The following is a 16,245-nucleotide window of genomic DNA, read 5'->3' as shown; positions in this document are numbered from 1 at the left end:
TATCCTATATCTATATCTGTGTCTATATAGTGACTAATTTCAAACCCAAAATACCAGGACACATGCTCTGGCAACAGCACAGCATATCTGAAGTGAAGGCTCTTCTAGGAAACCCAGGGCCTGTGGTCACTACGGATAAGATGAGGAGTGGAGGGTGGCTGTGACAAGGATCCTGGGGGTGCGAGTGTGCCAGTGAGCGCCTCCTTTCCTTCAGGGGACAGAGGAAGAGTGACAGGTCTCTCCACAGCGTGCTTGCAGTAGAAGAACTGTCTCATTTGGAGCTACCCAACCTCTGTTCACAGAGGCCTTACCATCGTCAAAACCCACCAATGCCCTGGAAGTTCCCAGACTCCCCAAGATTTTGTTCCCCTAACACAGTGGGTGACCACCTTTCTCCAAGGCCATCTGGTGATTCCTTCCTCCCTCAGCCAGAGCATTGCTGGGAATGACCCCATGTTTCAAGTTTAGTTTGTCATCAGGCAGAGATTGTGCTGCTTTCGGAGCTGAGGGGTGGGGAGGAATGTGGGGGCTCCACAACCAGGGTGCCTCAGGCCAAAGGAAGCTGATCGGACAACTGGATTCACATAGTGAAAACCATGCAGGAAAATCTCAAAAGTCCTGACTATCAAGTTGAAGGTTATCTTACCAGGAAAATCAGGGCCTGGAACTGGAGACAGCAGAGATGGGATGTTTTCATAAGTATCTCCTGTTGGATGCAGGGGAGCATGTATCTAGGTATGTCAATGTCATGCACAAGGGACCCACCCCTCTGGTCTCTGATGGACCATGTCTATCAGCTTTACGACTTTGGAGCAGACAAACAGCAGCACCCTCATCCCGCAGTGCTTGACACAATTATCAAGTAGGCTCCAGGTAATGATGGCCCACAAATGGTTAGTCCCTGGCTTGAGTTAAAGCCAAGGGTCTCCTGCTTGCTCTCCCTTAAACCACATCTCAGGGCCTGGGGGGTAAACCTGCAAAAAAAAAAAACCAGTGACCATCGCCACCGCCTGGCAAGAAAAACACATTATCTAAGATATCACAGAAGGTGAAACATACATAAAGACAATATATGTTTACAGGTGTGTATTGGCAAAATGGATGGCTGAATTGAGCACAAACTGAATATATAAACATGGTGGTCAAACTTTAACTCCAGGCAAATGCTGGATCTTCCAAAAATGCAGGAATCCCTACACATATTTTAAATCTTTTTTTAAGAGGTCATACTAAGAAGAAGGACCAGGATCCACGGCACCAGCCACCTGCCCCTCTTGTCCTCCCATGTGCATGTAGAAGCACCTCCAGGCGGTAGCCCCACCAAAGCCCCGTGTTAGAAGCAGACGGGATTGAACATAAACCAAGAAAACCAAAGTGCTTTAATTCAGCACTAAGTAGCAAGAAGCATAACTAACAAGTTTTAAGTATCTGAAGAGCAGGCAGTAATTGCCAGCAATACTATAAGCATTTAATATGTGCCCAGCAGTGTGCATTATGTCACTTGATTGTCCCAGGAATCCTCTCATATAAGGATTATTTGACCTTTTTAATGATAAGAAACCTGAACCTCCAAGAGGATAGATTGGTAACACGCCCAACGTCACACAGCTAAGGAGTCAGGGTCTGATGACGTCTGTAACCTACTTCCAAACACGTCCACGTGAACAGTGCAGGAGAACGTGTGTACATTGGTTTTAATCTACACCAAGGATGGTTCATTAACATTTGAAGTATGGACATCAAAAATTCACACACTCTGCACGGTTGCAGAGTTGTCTTTTGAAAGACCCACTGAGTCTTTCAACTATACTGTCTTGGTCAGCACTACTTCTTCATTGGACTCACTAAGAAGCATGAGAGACATCAGAAATCTTTTTTTTTTTTTGTCTTTTTGCCACTTCTTGGGCCACTCCCGCGGCATATGGAGGTTCCCAGGCTAGGGGTTGAATCGGAGCTGTAGTGCCGGCCTACGCCAGAGCCACAGCAACGCGGGATCTGAGCCGCGTCTGCAACCTACACCACAGCTCACGGCAACGCCGGATCGTTAACCCACTGAGCAAGGGCAGGGATTGAACCCGCAACCTCATGGTTCCTAGTCGGATTCGTTAACCACTGCGCCACGACAGGAACTCCCTAGAAATCATTTTTCAGTGGAAATTAAGTGGCATGAAAGACAGATGATGCCTTAGAAATACCATCCAGGCACCTCTGCCCCGTGGACACAAGAACTTGGCAAGCCCAGAGCATTTTCGTCTTGGCTCAGGGCTCCCATTAGATCTGTGTGTCACCTTTCAGAAGCTCCTCTCCTCTGACCCCATGCGAAGGGGAGCTGAAACCTATAACCAAAAGATTGTTGCACCTGCCTCAAGTAAACCTGCCCTCAAATAAACCTCTCAGAGTCATGTTAAAGACTAAAGGTGTCCTCCCCAAACTCCTCTGTTGAAATCCTAATCCCCAGTATGAAGGTGTGAGGAGGTGGGGCCTTTGCAAGGTAATCTGGTCATGAGGGCGGGGCCCTCTTTAACAGGATTAGTGTCCTTACAAAAGGAGAACCAGGTTTTCTCTCGCTTTCTCCCTTTCTCTCTCTTTCTCTCTGACTCATATACAAGACAGTCATCTGTAAACCAGAAGGAGAATCTTCACCAACAGCTGAACCACGCTGACACCCTAATTTTGGACTTGCAGTTTGCAGAACTATGAGAACTGTTTGCTCTTAAAGCCACCCTGTCTATGGCATTCTGTTACAGCAGCCTAAACTGACCAAGACAATCCCTAAATTGCTGTTTCCCAAACTTTCTCACTTCCTGAACACACAGAAAATGATAATATCTGTACTATACCCTGGAGCTAGAGAGGGCTGGCCTGGGGGCTCTGCTGGCTACATGCCCCATGTGCCCCCAGGCAGGGTTGAGGGAACTTGCTGTCCTGGCACACAAGCTGGGAAAGAAGGCAGGGTCTTCAGAGAGCTTCAGGAACAGGGGTGGGACTGCATCTGTGTCTGCTTTCTAATGAAGGTGGGGGTGGTGTGGTGGAATCCAGTCTGATGCTTGCTTTGTTGGGAAGGTTGTGGGGAGGAGGCCTCTCATCTGTAATCACTGGAAACTGGGCCCCCAAGTAATCTGTTCATTGGAGACGGCCAAGTTGGCATCAGTCAGGTTGCAATGCCAGATCTGTCTGTCTGCAAAGTCTTTGCTGGGTCCTCAAGGCTCCATTGCTTCATGGGCCCAAAGAAGATTAATCAATGGTTATTTGTCAAACCTACAAGGGACGGTCTCCTGGAAATGCCACACCAAAGGGTTCCACCCTTCGTGCTCTGCAGTTTCCATTTTTATCAGTCATTTGAATGAAGACACTTATCCAATTTGCAGATAATAAACTCTAGGACGTGTGAAGGTCAAATGAGAGACTATGAGAGAAGTCCTGTTGGTATTACTATAAGGCTTCCCCTACTGGTGATGATGACACATAATTCAAAACTATCTTAGCAGGGTCCAAACTGGATCCAAAATGAAATGGAATGTGATAAACATAAGTTCAAAATTTAGGTTTCAGAAAACCATAAATGGATAAAGTACCAGATGGCAGAAGTTAGCATATTTATACACACACACACACACACACACACACACACACACACACACACACGAGGGCAGAAGGAGTTTAGAGACGCACAGGTCATGAACCAGCAGTGGGATGGGGCTGCCCCTAGACCTTAAGGAGGCCTGTGCCAAACAACCCTGACACAGGTGAATTCTAACACTGGGGTCTGGCGCCCCACCTCCCATAGACACTGACCTTCTCCTCACACCAGCCTCAAAGTTAGACGTGGAGGCAGCCCAGCCACACATGGGTAGCAAAGAGCTCTCAACCCATGTGGAAGGATCGTTAGAAGAGAAAGAACCGGCTGTGTTCTACCAAAATGGGGCTCTTTGCATCCCACTCCCCAAAGATGCCCAACTTGCCAGCACAGCCCAGGTGTGTAGCTCAGAGAAGAAAGTGGAAAGAGAGTTGATAAAACAAAAAACAAAAAACCAAAAACTCCCCAGAATTTAAGATTTTCTTCACAGAAGATGGAAGGAAAACATAAAAGCAGGCAATGAACTACCAAGGGGCAACCATTTGTGCCCTGAAATAAAAATCTCTTTATTTCCTTGAATTTCACTTTGAATGTTACCCTTTTTATCTTTTCACCCTTGTGAAGCCAGAGGAAGACAGCCTAGTTTAAAGGAGTTTTCATTTTGGAAAGGAAGGAGCAGCGGTTCCTACATCCTCCCAGGCAATAGGGTGAGTCTGTGGTCAAGACTCCAACTCAGCAGATGCTCCATATTCACAGTCACCGAGCAATAAGCATTAAACAGATGACCACTCACTAGCACACAGCCACCACTGAGTGCTGACTTTCCTAGGAAGCTACTTCCTGCTTCCTGTGGACTTGCAGTTCTTTCATTATGTGTGATGCCCTCAACTGCCCAACCGTTCCAGCACCCCTCTTTTTAAGCCAGAAAACCAAGAAGAAAACCAAACCACTGATTATTGGAGCCAAACCACTCTATTAATTGGAACAGCAAGTGGGTATGAGACAGTTACCTGCTTTCAAGAAGCGTACAATTCAGGGGTAATATGAGAGGTAAACGCTAAGGATACAAGTCAATAAATCGTCTATTACAAATAAAGTCTTGGCAGCTTGAATTTGCAGAGTTTCCAGCTATACCACTGCTTTCTGGACACAAAAGTTCCTGGGCCTGGCTCACATCTGGAGCATGAATAAGGCTACTTGCAAAATTTGTTAGCTGGTAAAAACTCTTCCAGGCCTAAAGATTTTTTAAGATTTGCAAATATAAATGCCATTCTTTCAAAACAATATGCGCTGGGGGAATGTTGCTTGATATTTTTAGGAGTTACTTTTCTCTCTTCGGCCACGTGATATCCCTCAAGCTTTTCACTCAAGCTCTCTGGAACTCTCCAAACATGAGAGTCTTCCAATTAAAGCAAGAGAACTTCTATTACATCCCCAATCCTGGATGCCAAGAAAATACCATTTCACCCAGTAATGGCAGCCACACAGACAGACAGGTTTTGGAAAATATTTACGTCATTTGTTTTGCGGTATTTGTCCTGAAGCATTGGGTCTTGCTGGGAATCAAGCCCTGAAAGGAGAAGTGGAAGAGGGCAGAGTGAGCAGCCACAACCTTTCTTGTGACGTCAAGCGTGGTTTTAGCAAAGGCTGCTCTCTCCCGCCACCCCCAACACCCAGCCCAGGGCCCATCAACAGCCCAGACCATCTGTCCAGTCAGACACCACACACATGGTGGGCAGCTCGAGCACCTGCATCTTCCTTGGGTCTTCTCATGTGACCACAGAAGCAGAAGCCCTTTGAGGGGATCTGATAAGGGCAGGGCAGAGGGAGGTCCCTACAGTGGAGCAAAATAAGGAGGCAGTGATAGAAAAGCAGGAGCGAAGTTCCCATTGTGGCTCAGTGGTAACAAACCCGACTAGTATCCACGAGGACGTGTGTTTGATCCCTGGCCTCTCACAGTGGGTTGAGGATCCAGCATTGCCATGAGCTGTGGTGTAGGTCACATATGTGGCTCGGATCTGGCGTTGCTGTGGCTGTGGTGTACGCCGGTAGCTGCAGCTCCTCCAATTCGACCCCTAGCCTGGAAGCCTCCATATGCCATGAGTATGGCCCTAAAAAGACAAATAAATAAATAAAGATAAAAAGAAAAGCAGGAGCAGTGGGGATTCCCTGTCTCCGTCCCAGACTCTGAGGCAGCCTTTGCGAGAACTCAGCTCACTAATCCTGAAGCCACCCCCATCCCTCCCCACCGGCCCCCACTGCGCCCCTGCACAGAGGATGCCACAGGCACAGCCGGGCGGCGTCACTGCTCTATTTCAGTCCTAACCATACATCACTGTGGTTAAATCACTTCCCTTCTTAGGACCCCAGGCCCTGCCCTCTGCCCCCTACAAGGGAACAAGTTGCCACCAGCCAAAGCGGGGAAAACTGCTGAGTTCCCTGCAGTGTAGCTACATAAATATATTATGTGCTGAGCGCAGCTGGTAACACAGACAAGGGCTGGGGACAGAGGCAGGGGGCGTGGGGTGGGAAGAACGGAACCCTGTCATCTCTGGGGGGCTGTTTGAAGGTTAGAGCTCAAAAATACCCACCCTGCCCCCGTTTCCTCCCCACGAGGAAGACCACAGTACAAGCCATTTTGATGAGCAGCTCTGAGAGACCCAGAGGCGATCCAGAGAAGAGACTGGACCCATTGTTTCACTTGAAATTGCACCGCAATTCGGCCGCTGAAGACACTCTCTGGGGCTGAACCCCCCGGATCCCTCACTCTAGAGCCTGGACCGCACTGCAGCCGTGCTCGCCGGGCAGCTGAACTCGGAGGAGGACCTCGGGCCCCACTCAAGCCCGGTGACCTTCCGCAGCACGACAGAGGGAGCTGGGGGTCGAAGCGGCCTGGGTGAACTTGCAGGAGGTGGATATTTTTCTCTCCACACTCTGCTCAAACCAAATGGCCTGTTTTCTACAGTTTCCGTGGCAGAAGCACAGAGCGCCTAAAAATGTTGCCACCAGCCACTTGTACAACCTCTGGGCTTACTTAGCCAGGGCCACTGAAGGACAAAGCATCCCTGAAGAATGCAAAGCACTTGACATTGAGACAGAAACTCATTTTTTTTCCCCACATGTTGCAAAGAGGGAGGAAAGAACCCTGCCTGAGTACCTAAAAGAGATATAAGGCTGCTGGTATTTTAATTCAAATACACCATAGACGTGTGAAGCAGAGGAGTGACCATTGGGAGTGGAACCTGTGGTCCTCTGAAGAGGGACTGTCCCATCTAATGTCCCATCGTGTCAAATCACACCTCTTTTTCTTTTTCTTTTCTTCTTTCTTTCTTTTTTTTTTTTCCCCCTTTGTCTTTTAGGGCCACGCTTGTGGCATATGGACATTTCTAGGCTAGGGGTTGAATCCAAGGTGTAGCTGCTGGCCCACACCAAGGCCACAGCAATGCAGGATCTGAGCCACGTCTGTGACCTACACCACAGCTCGCGGCAACACTGGATCCTTAACCCACTGAGTGAGGTCAGGGATGGAACCCAAGTGGATCCTCGTCAGGTTCGTTAACCGTGAGCCACAAGGGGAACTCCACACCTATTTTTCTTGAACACTCTTTGGGCCAAGCGAAACCTCACTAGTGGACAGATCCTACGGGCAGGCCTGGATTGTACAGACTGGCTCTTCCAGCCAGGAAACAAAATGAGACAAATAAGGCATCGTATTTTTAAAGGGCAATGTCAAGATTTTCATCCCCATCTCTCAGCTCAGGGTGGAGCTCACTTCACCAGACTACGCTGTTGTGAGCACGTGCACGTTGACAATGGGGAGAAAGCACCAAGAAAGAGAACAAGCTAATGCCTGGACAAAAGCCTGGTGCTTCTCCTTTGCTGAATTCTCATTTTAATTAGAATCTTAATCTCACTCTGCCTTTAGTCTGAGTTTGCTCCCTAATCATCTGCCCAGGACGCAACCTTCCGGGGCCATTTTTTTCCACCAGAAAATAAAGACATCTCCTAAGGCAAGGGCAATGTCTTGATGTTTTCTGAACAATCTCAAGCAAGATGTTCAAGATACTTAGTTTAATTCGAAACATGAACCACCTGAAGAATGTAAAAATCTGTATGTGGGTTCCCTTGCTTCTTTTCCAAGCTTCTGCCAGATCCCAAGATGAATGCCTAAGTCTACAAATGGGACCAGGAGGAAGAAGCATGGTAAGCACGGAGGTGGTGCTGCCAGTAACACAAGAACCACATACCCACTGTCCTCCCGGGCACCTCCACCCCCAAGTCCCACATGTTCCTCGATTCACCACATCCAGAAAAGAAGACGTCTTCCACCTCTAACCCGAACCTTGGACTAGAAATCTGTAACTCAGTGACGGTGTCACCTTCTACCAGCTTCCCAAGCAGGACACCTGCAAGACGTCCCCAATTCCCCCACTCCACCCTCCCACCACCTCCGCCGCCATCTCCAGCGCCTGTCAGCTCTAGCTCCTGCGTACCTGTCAAACCTGTCCCTTTTTCTCCTTTGCCACCGCCTTGGGGCAGCTTTTGCCGTGTCTCATCTTCGGGATTCCCACAGCAGCCTTCCTGCTGATTCTTCCTCCACCCAGCTTTCCACGACGCTAAGCTGGTCTTGTTGAGCCTCTCGCTTGGAGGTCCCCAAGGCCTTGCCGTTGCCTACTGGATAAAACCCTTGTCTGGACACCCACCCTGGCCCCAGTCCTGCCTCCCTCCCCCACCCCCACCCATGTTTGCCTCTGGCCCCACTTCCCACCTCTGCCGTGGGCTCCCATCTCTCCAAACCCTGTGCAGGGTGCTACCTCTTCCTCGCATGTTCTCAAGGCCAGTCCCGCTCACCCTTCAAAACACCCTTCAAAGCTCCACTGGATGCCCCTCCCACCCACCCCGTCTCCAGAAGACCTCTGCCATGTCCTGCCTCTCATGGCTGGGCAGTTGCCCCTCTCCATCGTTGCAAGAGGCCCTCTGCGCGCGCAGCTCAGGCCTTACCACCCTGCGTTTAACTGTCTATTCCCATGCGTGCTGGGGCCACGCCCAGCTGTGGGCTCTCTGAGATGGCAGGAACGGGGTCCTTCATCTCTGTACTTGCCATGTGCCTCTCACACAGCAGGCGCTCAATAAACAATGACTGGCTGAGTCATTATAATGTAACGATGACTGATATATAATAATATGTAACAATATTGAGTCAAACGATGACTGACTGAGTCAAAATAACATAACAGTGACAGATCAGTCAATATAAACATTCAAATATGGATTGAATATGTAATTCGGTCAAATATCCCTTAGTCTCACATCTACCTAAAATAGGTAACTACGTATGTAAATATAAATATATATGTGTGTGTGTATATAGCAAGCAGAACAGTATATACATATATACATGCATGTGTGTGTGTGTATATACATATATAGTGAAGAGAACTGTATCTACGTGTATCTATATACACATATATATATGCATGTATGTAAATATATATATAGAGAGAGAGAGCAAAGCGAAGAGAACAGTATATACGTGTATGTGTGTGTAAATGTATATACAGCAAAGATTACAGTAGGTGTGAATGGAAATCACGACCTTTTTCCTTTCTCCGAAGTTCCCAATTAACCCGCTACTGCCATGATCGGGACACCCCCCTTCTCCCAAGCTTCTGGACTCCTGCCTAAGCACCCCTCCCGCGGGCCCCTGCTGTCCCGTGTGCACTCTCCTTTCTGACCCTCTGCAAGCTGCTTTGATCACCGCTAACTCTCCACTAGATCAGCAAACACACAAGAGCGAGTAAAGGTGCCATGATGAGAGGCCTAAGCTTAGACATCTCTCTTGATTTCCTCTAACCTCACATGTAAATAGAACCTTTCTTCAGAGGCTCACCTCGCCTGGTCTTTTTTTTTTTTTTTGGCTGTGTCCAAACCACATGGGCGTTCCTGGACCAGGAATCAATGTTGTGCCACAGCAGTGACAACGCCAGATCCTTAACCTGCTGAGCCACCAGGGAACTCCCCACTTGGTCTTTTAATATGCCTGGCCATGTTCATCCTCACTTCCTGGGCTTCAAGTCAGGAACAGCAAGGGCTAATTCTGGCTTGAAAGAAAGAGAAATCAAGGCCTGGTCCAGAGACGGAACTCGCTGAAAGAAATTCAGCAAACCCAGGATTAGACGCTGGGTCTCCCAATTCCCTGGCTGGAACATAATAATTCTTCTCTCACTCTGCAAATAGAAAACTCAGGATTATTTTGCAGGAGGGAAAAAAAATAAGCCTCAGGAAGCTGGAGCCACATTTCTGACAAGCCCCACTCAGAGGGCACCGTAACTTACATAAGTGATTTCCTAGTACACCGCAATTGTCACTGCAACATGACAGTCCTGCAGCCTCCTTGAAGTGCTCTCTTTGTTGTTCTTCAGTACAGATCCCCAGAAAGAAGAATCAAATATGGTCTGAGCAGAGAAACAAATCACACAGCACCAGCAGAGTGAGATGTCCCTTCTTCATGACTCCTCCTGAGAAGGACCGAAAAGAAGGCTCTGAACGGTCCCCCTGGGCCTGAGCCCTCGCCCACCTGCCCTGCTCCCAGAACTCTGCTGCGTCCCTGCAAATAGGACTCCTTTAAAAAAAAAAAAAATGAAGTCCACCAGCTTATGAAGAAGAAATGAAGGGCCATTTCCCAGCATGGCTGGGAATCAATACAAGCCGTCGTCAGGTTTTCCTTTCAAAGGGTGCCCGCCACCCTTCCCCAAAGTCAACAGTGACAGAGCTTCAGCGCTTGACTTACAACTGTTTCATCACAGCAACATTTTTTTAATTTAAAACCCAATGCAGTTGGGTTCGAACTCAGCTGGGACTTGATTTACTGCTTATTCATTTCTCCGATTCCTATAATTCTAAACTCGGTCGCCAAACAGTTTAATGCTGCTAGAATCACCGGTGCTGGGCTTTATGAATGGGCGTCGGGGGAATTTTGTTAGTAAGTGTGTGTTAGCAACTGTTACTCACTTTGGAAAGGAGCACGGTGCTTGGGCAAAGCATGGCAAGGCCCTATAATTGGGCACGTGGGTTATCTGTCAGTGTCCCCAGGTGACCCAAACCCAAGGGCCACTGGGACGATGCCCCACCCCCACTTCGAGACACACACACACACACACACACACACACACACACACACACCTACAAATGAATACTGGGCGGTAAAATGCTTCTCCTGGGAAATATCTAACTTTACTCCCTGGGTCACTACCCAATGCTAGAAACCATGGATTTACTGTCTAATTAGAATCTGTCAGCCTCTCTAGGGTAGCGAAGTTCCTTCCCTGAGAGGAAAATCTGTTTCATGAATCCAAAATTTAGGGAGTTCTATCTCAATAACTCAAGCCTTCTTCGTTAATTCAGAACGTTTATCTCCACCAGTTACACTGAAGCCTCTGATTCAATAAGTGTAGCTGAAAAAAAATTTACTGAGGAGGCGAACGTCATTACTCACGCATTGTGCAAACATCCGTCTTGATCTATTACGTGCAACCGAAAAGTGCTACTTGTTGGAAACGTTTCCACAAAACCTGTCAGAACTGCCATCACCCTCCTTAAAACAGTCCCGTTAGAAAACGTACATCTAAAGACACCAGGGTCACCAACGTCTCAGAACATTCTGCGGCCATCGCTGAGGTTCCCAAAAGCAAAGGACAAGGACAAGAGGAGGTCGGCTTCCCTGGATGCTGGCCCTGACCAGTCCCTGTTTTAAGATCAGAGTAATGTTATTTTTCTCCCCCAGACTAAACTCAAACCTGAAAACTTCCAGATGAAGGCCAGCGTCTCCCAAAATGCTTTCTGGGGAACACTTGTTCCAAGAAACGTCAACAGGTTTAAATACACCCACACAAAGGGATCCCTCCACTGCAAAATGGGCGGCTCAGAATAATTCACCAGGCTCCTCAACAGCCAAACTCCTTTGCCTTTAATGTGCATCTTGAATCTCCAAGAGGAGGATGCAGCATAAAATATTTGCAAGACTTACTTGGCCACAAATGCTTTTTCCACAGAGGGCCCAGTCTCTGAAATGCCCTGGGAAATGCAGGGCCCAATCTACGCGTATCTAAACCCATAGTGAGTTTTACATGAAGAGCGAGCATCAAAGTGAAGAGACCACGGCCCCTACCTGCCCCCAACCCCCAGGACACGCTAGGGAGGGTGATGGGTGGGATCAGCCGACGCTCGTTTCAGTTCATCTTAAACGTGGGGAACAGCCACCAGCTTTGGTGTGGTTCCACCCCAGCCCCTGCCAGAGAGCAGGCACCTGCCAGGGCAGCTGGTTCACACTTTGCTAGTGGTGCCCTTTAGCTGTTGCTTGCCACTCCTCCTCCTCCACCCATCTGTTCTCTTTCCTCTGCAAATACCTATCGATTGCTTCCAACAAGACGGGCCCTAGGTAGGGTGCTGAGTATACTACAGAAGTAAGAAAAGGTCCCTGTCATCTAAAGACATAAGGAATTAAGTAATTTCTTTTTAGGGCTGCACCTGCAGCATATGGAAGTTTCTGGGCTAGGGGTTGAGTTGGAGCTGCAGCTGCCCGCCTACACCACAGCCACAGCCACACTGGACCCAAGCCGCACCTGTGACCTCCGCTACAGCTTACAGCAATGCTGGATCCTTAACCCACTGAGCAAGGTTAAGGATCGAACCCACATCCTCAGGGAGACAGTATCAGGTTCTTCACTAGATGAGCTGCAATAGGAACTCCAGAAATAAGTAATTTCATTGTTACTGCCGTCATTGCTTCTTTGCCACCATTAAAAAGTATGAATTAAGTTTCTGATGACACAGAGACTCCTTCAAGCAAGGGCTGGTTCTGACCCACTGGGAGCTGGATGTGCTAACACAGACATACCTTGGAGTCAGTGAGCTGCGTGCACCAATCAGCGGTTAAGGGCAAGTGCATTTACGGGAGAAAGACAAGGATCAGTATCTAACGGCGAAGAGAGCAGGGAAGAGGGTCACAAGCACGGCGTGACCATCCGTCCTTTGTGCCAGATGACCCCAGAGGAGCAGCGAAGCTTAAGAGCTGTTTAAGAAAAAAACTGGCTAGAGGCAATGACTTACAGGAAATATTTTATGCAGAAATCCCCCCCCGCCACGTTGCATTACGATGATCACAAAATTATTTAAAACTAGGAGAGAGGCAGAGATCAGATGCCTCTGTCCCCAGTGTCCCGGTGGCCTCGCTCCTCTGCCATCACAAACACAAGCGTCTGAGATAGTCACGTGGCACCACGTGGAAGGCACTCCTTTGGTCAATGAGCCCTAAAAGTTAGGAAAGCGTCCCGAAACCTGACTGGAATGCATTCTCCACATGGTTCCTCTGGGGTTCCAATCGGGTCATCCACAGTGTGGTCAGCGGTCTCGGCCAGAGTCACGACTGTGGGGGCCTGAATGCCGCCTCACTGGAGCAGCCTGCTGAGGTTCACTGACTCTGTTCTGAAGAAGCGCATCGTCCTTACACGGAGCCCGTCATCCCAGACCCTCAACTGACGCTCCTGCACAGATGGCTCAGCCCCACCTAACTCCCCACCTCCACCCCCAATTCCGGACTTCAACCCCCCTTGCCCTGCTCCCTGCCAGAGCGGCCGCAGGGATGCCTCACCCCATTTCTCTGCTCCTAAAGGCCCTGCTCCTTTTCACCCTTCGGGGGGGAAGGGCAGACTCCTGCAGGTGTAACACCTTCACACGCATGGTGGGGGAGCCACGGAAGCCCCAGCCCCACCCCTCGGGCTTGACCTCACAGGCCCCAGTTTGACCAAGCATCACGACCCAAGGGAAGGCAGAGTTCCCCCCTCCTGGGGTGAACCGTGCCCGGGAAGCTGCAGCAGGAAGGACCAGGCAAGTGGAGGGAGGCTGGCTGTGCCTGGCTTCCAGACTCTTCTGAGACCATGCTCCCACCAGGCTTTTCTGGGGCCACCAGCTGTGTCACCTCGGGAAGGTGAGGCCGGCCTGGTCTTAACGTCATTCTTTGTACATCCCCCCCCCCCCTTCTTCCTTCGGTCTTGCTGCCCTGGGAATCCACATCTCAGCAAAGAGTCCCCACATCAGTTTTGGCCTCTGGCTCTGCTTTCTAGGGAACCCAGGCCAAGACCAGAGATGAAGAGACAGGGCAAGGGTACCAGGCTCTGGGCTCTTCCATTCCGTTCCCAAGAGTCCATCCTGTGTCTGTTCTGTGCAATGGAACTCCACATAAAACTGCCTATTTAAAAATGTTTATTTTTTTCTCTTTCTTCTTGCGTTTTAGGGCCGCACCTATGATAAATGGAGGTTCTCAGGCTAGGGGTCGAATCGGAGCTATAGCTGCCAGCCTATGCCACAGCCACAGCAACACCAGATCCAAGCCACATCTGCGACCTACACCACAGCTCACGGCATCGCCGGATCCTTAACCCACTGAGAGAGGCCAGGGATCGAACCTGCATCCTTATGGATGCTAGTCAGATTCATTTCCTCTGAGCCATGACGGGAACTCCAAAACTGCATTTTGAAGAGGGAACGCCCCTGCATACATATTAAAATATTTTAAAAATCACTAATCTAGGCCAATTCCCTCATGTTATAAATGGTGTTTCCCAAGACCCCTTAGCTGGTAAGCGACAGAGCTGGGATCATCTACATCTGCCTCCGAAAGCCAGCTCTTCCCACAACACCAGTGCTTTTTAACCAGGGGGACAAACCAGCATCGTCCAGGAACCTAAGAAAATACCCACTTGCCTGGATCTCAGTCCTGTCTGAGAACCTCTTGGCTGCCTTAGAAGGACAAGGGCAAACACTGAGTCTGGAGTTGCGCTGTCTGCCCACCTGGTAACATTCTGCTTGAAACCCCAGTATCCATGTAATCACCAGAACCTTGTCCTTTGTGTGAAAGTTTGGCTGAAACTTCTATTGCAGAGTCCACCTCTTCATTCACAGTGGAGAGAAGGCAAATGAAAGTGCTTGTTTTAGTCCAGTGTTTCTCGGGGGATTCCCAGAGCCACTACACAGTATACCTACTTTTGTGGTTTTTAATCCGTCCGTGGTCGTGTGCTTAAAGGCTCTGAGAAGTCCTGCAACAAAGACCCTCTCCTGATTTGCTGTACACTCAGGGTTTCTCAAACTTCTCAGCGGTAGAAACTTTGCGTCGGGGTAACACCTCTTCACAGAATATGCTCTGTGAGATGCTGCTCTATTTTAGGTGTTACCTTCACGAAGCAGGTCTGAGATGGAGAGGAAGAAAAATCCACTCTAACCACCTCTGCCAAGTGAGCTGATATTCCACGCGGGCTGTTTCCATGGCACATCCTGGGAGCTGCCGCCCCGCCAGGCCCTCCTCTCGTCGTCCGTTCCCTCCACCAGAGGGACACTCGTGCCCCTCACTCGGCTTCCCGTCTCGCCTCTTGACCACTGGGCCAAAGCCAAGGAGTGGTGTGTTCGTCCTCTGGCTCCTGACCCCACACTACCCAGACGGGAACACAGCCGGGCAGACAAATTCAATGTCAAATGGGAATCTGACCACAAGTTAAGACCAGGGGAGCCTTTGGGCAGCTACGGTTTCCCCATCTATACTGCCACTGACCTCTTCCGCCACGGCTCCTCTCCTCGTGCTTCCCAGGGAAAATCCGCTTCCCTGGAAGACCTCGGGGATTGATTCAGCTCGTCTGTGTTCAGCACATCGACTGCGGAGACGATATCCTCTTAGCTAGTGATCTGTTTTGTGTTGGAGTGACAAAACATACCAAAATCCAATTTGCCGTTGCGAATCCTGGTTGATGGGGAAGGCGCCGTCGAGAGGGCGGGGGACAGCCAAGCTCGGCCGGCGGCTCGAGGATGCCTGAGGTCTCACCGACACCTGCGGCCATGGGTCCTCGCGGGCCAGGGATGGCCGCCACTCCTGACGCTGCCCCGAGGGGAGGCGAGGAAGTCCAAGTGTGTCCTTCCAGCCGCCTCGAGTCTGGCGGAAGCTTCACTCGCTTCAGTGCAGAGAAGTCAATAAGTAATGTATAGAATAAAAGTCTGTCTTTTGGAGAAAAAAAAATACAAACTAACCACAAGAGGATCACTTGTGGATGGTCCCCAAAATGTTCAGGCCAGAGAGACTGAGTCCGGCAGTTGAGGCCTGACTTTGGGGCAGGCCAGCACCCAGCCAGGTGCATGGCTCCACTAGGGCCTCACTGCCCACACCTCTCAGAACCCGGATGTAACGCCCAAGGGCGACACTTACACTAGGTCTGCACAATGACCTTCCCCCGAAAGAGCCCATTTGTCCCAATTTCCAATGCATCTCTACTTCAACGCCATATGGTCCAGGCCCCCAGCACCGCATGACACTCACGAGCAAAGATTCCTTCCCTGCCTCTGGCTTCCAAAATCTGCAACCCTAGGGCTAGTCGGTGAATGAGTGAGCAAGGATCAGCACCTACAGGGAGCATCTTCCCCCAAGAGTGTAAAGACTATGCACCAGGTTGCAGCCTGGGGCCTTGGGCATTCACGCCATCAGAGTTCCCAGACCATCAGAAGGAGAATAAACGATCCCCACTTTACAGGGTGATTTGAAGGGTTCAATGAAAGAGCGTCATTTCCTCAACGCCAGCAGCCTTGAAGCAGCCACTGGGAGAGCTAGATTCCTACCAGCACAAGACTCA

At 49.6% G+C, this 16,245-nt stretch overlaps 1 protein-coding gene across 5 annotated transcripts in view; it reads right to left on the bottom strand.

The window, feature by feature from the left end:
• The window catches only part of PLXNA4 (plexin A4), a 502,572-nt gene that overhangs the window by 441,010 nt on the left and 45,317 nt on the right, over positions 1 to 16,245 (bottom strand). The window lies entirely within an intron of this gene.

The sequence above is a fragment of the Sus scrofa genome, chromosome 18, assembly GCF_000003025.6.
Source record: "Sus scrofa isolate TJ Tabasco breed Duroc chromosome 18, Sscrofa11.1, whole genome shotgun sequence".
In the NCBI taxonomy this organism is placed as follows: Eukaryota; Metazoa; Chordata; class Mammalia; order Artiodactyla; family Suidae; genus Sus; species Sus scrofa.
Note: the sequence above shows the minus strand (reverse complement) of the source record. Positions and strands in the feature narration are given on the sequence as shown.